The sequence below is a fragment of the Lemur catta genome, chromosome 1, assembly GCF_020740605.2.
Source record: "Lemur catta isolate mLemCat1 chromosome 1, mLemCat1.pri, whole genome shotgun sequence".
In the NCBI taxonomy this organism is placed as follows: Eukaryota; Metazoa; Chordata; class Mammalia; order Primates; family Lemuridae; genus Lemur; species Lemur catta.
This window is the reverse complement of record NC_059128.1, coordinates 148,702,612-148,706,467: the sequence shown is the minus strand read 5'-3', so window position 1 is coordinate 148,706,467 and position 3,856 is coordinate 148,702,612. Positions and strand designations below refer to the sequence as shown.

The 3,856-nt window shown below is 41.5% G+C and overlaps 1 pseudogene; it reads left to right on the top strand.

Annotated features, from left to right (window-relative positions):
* The first annotated feature begins 2,547 nt into the window (after positions 1–2,547).
* LOC123627752 lies at positions 2,548–2,932 on the top strand (annotated as a pseudogene).
* Positions 2,933–3,856: the final 924 nt, after the last annotated feature.

The window sequence follows — 3,856 nt, the reverse complement described above, 5'->3', positions numbered from 1 at the left end:
TTCCAGCACCAAGTACAGGACCTGGTATAAGGTAGATGCTGGACAGTGTATTGAAAGAATAAATAAATTCATGATATGGAAGAGCATTTGTTGCTAAAGTCACCTGAGGGAATACTGCCTCCTTTGGTGAGGAAACACCCTCAGATACTGCTCTAATGAGGCTGGACAGCCCCACAAGTAGGATCAGCCACCCTAGACGTTGTCTGGTCTCACCTCCTTTTATAAATTCTGTTGAATTATAATGGGAAGCAACTGTTCCCTCCACCTACACCTGTCCAAGGACAACCTTGTTCCTCAAAGACAATTATGATTGACTTTTGCTGTCCCTTCTCTCAGCCTCTCATACTCTTTATGTCTCTTTCTACAGAGCCATCTTCTGTGGGGGCTGGAGCATTGGCCTGTGATATGAGGAGGTAACCTGGATTGGAAGCAGCTCCCAACTCCACTGTCAGAGCAGAGTAGCCTGGAAGTGGCACAGCACAGAGAGACCTGGAGGGGCTTGGCCCAAGGGAATGAGGGATGATTTCTCAATGACGACCAAGCAGGACCAGATGACATTTCAGCAGAGGCCAGAGTGCATATATGTCAGTCTCTCCCTATCAGTCTCACCATGTTGACTCAAACTGACTTCAAGGAGAAAAAAATGAGGTTATCCTTCTTGAACTTTTGGTCAATGCACCCATTAGGTAGTACTATGTAACAAACCACCCCAAAACTTAGTGGTCAGCAATAATCATTTATTTAGGTCATGATTCTGTAGGTCAGCTGAGTAATTCTTCTGGTTTTGGCTCCACTGGACTTGCCATGCATCTGAAGAGGGCTGGGGAATCTCCTGGTGCTGAGTGATCTAGGATGGTCTCACTCATGCAACTGACAGGTGGCAGGAATGATGGAAAGACAACTGAGTCACATGTCTCTCATTCTTCAACAGACTAGCCTAGGCTTAATCACATGAAGAGAGGGCTCCAAGTGCCATAAGAGAGGACAAGTCACTGTGCACCATGGGACCTCTTCTACTGTCTCATTGGCCAAGGCAAATAAAATCGTCAAATCCATACTGAAACTGTGGAGAACTGGCTTCCCTTCTTGAGGGAGAAGCTGCAGTCAAATTGCAAAGAGCCATGGGTGCGCAGAAGGCAGGAATTTGAATGATTTTTGCAATTAACCATAACCAAATTTTCAGCTCATTCTATCTCTTAGGTGAGATTGTTTTTTGTAGAAAGGCAACCATTTTTAGTGCGTATCTTAAAGTGCCTTTCTAGTTTGTTCTGGCATTCCTGATAATGGTTAACAAATTATGAGTTATTATGAGTTATTTAAATAGTTGTCTTATGTCCCTTTCCAAGTTTATGCTGCTGCACTTACTCATCTCTATTAACCCTATTGGATCACAAATAATGGTCTGGACACAGAGGAGATTGATTAATAAACAGGCTTTTGAATGATGATTTTGAGAGAAATATTGTGATGAGAGAAGAGAGTCTAGACAGTCTGGCCAGATATATAATTAATTCTGCAAGAATTTCTGGAGCACATAGTATGTGCCACACCCTCTGTGGGGTGCTGGGAACACAGCAGTGAGTAAAACAGGCACACAACCCACTTTATGAAGCTTACAGTCTCATGAGGAGAGAGAAATCAATCAAATAATCACAATAATAAATATAAAATTGCAACTCTGATGGGTGCTATAAATGAGAGGTACATGGGGTTGTGTGAGGTTTTTTAAAAAAATATTGTATCTCTTTTTTGAGCAGCTTTGTTGAGGTTTGATTGATACAATGAACTGTACATATTTAAAGTATACAATTTTATAAATTTTGACCTAAAATTGTCACAAGTTCTCTGAGATTCTGATTTGGTCTAGCTGGGGGGACAGAGAAGAAATGAAAGTGTCCCCAAGGAATTGACATCTGAACTAGAATCTAAAATGACAGCCCTGGGCAAAGGCCCTTGGGCAGGAGCTGGCAAGGCAAGTGCAAGACAGAGGAAGAAACTGGACAGAGCTTAGCATCTTGTTCAGTTGAGCAGTTGTGTGAAATGATTCTAAATTGTGTCTCTTTGCTAGTAGAGTTGAACTTTTTTCTGTCTGTGTGTCTGTGTTTGAATTGGGATACTGGCCTTTTTTATGTTCTCCGCACATTAACGATCTCAAGTTCCAAGCAAGATGGTCATTGTGGCTTCACAGGGCAGGGGGTCCCAGGGGACCAGGTAAGCATTCCACACCTCCTCCCAGCTCAACTCTCTCCACGGGTTCCCTCCCTGCCTTCAGGTCTCTGCTCAAATGCCACCTCCTTGATCAATCTCCCCTACCCCAACACATCCACTTGTTTTATTCTCTTCATATCACTACCGCAATTTTTTCCCAAAAATTGTTTTAAAAATAACAATATAAAAACACAAAGTATAAAAATATAAAATACTATTTACAAAATGGATGTATAGCATAAAGAATAATGATGCAGCTCTCTCCCTGCCGTCGCCCAGTTGTGCAGAGACTGAGGCTTGTGTGCGTTCAAGATTCGGCTTCAACCATAACCCACCGCCATGGCGGAGGAAGGCACTGCTGCTGGCGGTGTAATGGACATTAATACTGCTTTACTAGAGGTGCTGAAGCCCACCCTCACCCACGATGGCCTTGCACGTGGAATTCGCCAAGCTGCCAAAGCCTTAGACAAGTGCCAAGCCCATCTTTGTGTGCTGCATCCAACCGTGATGAGCCCATGTATGTCAACTTTGTGCTGAACACCAAACCAACCTAATTAAGGTTGATGACGACAAGAAACTAGGGGAATGGGTAGGTCTTTGTAAAATTGACTGAGAAGGAAAACTCCATAAGGTGGTTGGTTGCAGTTGTGTAGTAGTTAAGGACTATGGCAAAGAATCTCAGGCTAAGGATGTCATTGAAGAGTATTTCAAATGTACGAAGTGAACAAATAAAATCTTTGGCTCATGAAAAAAAAATAATGATGCAATGAACATTCTCACACTCACTTCCCATCCCCTCACCTGTGTCTCACCCTCTCCCAATTCCATGTTCTTCCTCCCATCTCACTGGAAACCATACCCAAAGTTTCCATTTATCATTTCCTTTTCATTGCAGTTTTACACTGTGTGTATGAGGTAAGACTATATTATTTGTACTCCAAAATAAAATATTGTGCATTTTTGCTTTTTGTGTGTGTGTGTTTGTATGAGGTAAGACTATATTATTTGTACTCCAAAATAAAATATTGTGCATTTCTTTTTTTTTTTTTTTGTGACAGAGTCTCACTCTGTTGCCCAGGCTAGAGTGCCATGGCATCAGCCTAGCTCACAGCAACCTCAAACTCCTGAGCTCAAGCAATCCTCCTGCCTTGGGCTCCCAGAGTGCTAGGATTACAGGCTTGATCCTAGCCTCACCTGGCTACTTTTGCATATTTTAAAACTTTGGACAAATGATTCTGTATGAGTTTTTCCCCTTTGAGTGAACTGTGTTATGTGTACCTCTAATTCTTTCATTTTCCCCTGTTGTAAAATATTCTTCTATGTGCATATACTCTCATCATCCACTGTTCTGTTTATGGTCAGGTTATTTCTATTTTCTGCTGTTAAGAACAGAGCTGATGTATCTTACCATAAACATTTGTTAATTACAAATAAAAAAATGAAATGGAGAAAATAGACAATAATTTGACAAAGTCCTCAAAATTAACACAGATAAGGAGTTAATTGTATTTCCTGGATGAGATATCTGAGAAGGATGCAACATTGTTTCTGTGGTATTCTAGCCAAAAGAGCTTAATCTGAATCTGATCATGAGGAAACACCAGGGAAACCCTAAATACCCCAAATGAGGAATCTGGCCTGCATTTTT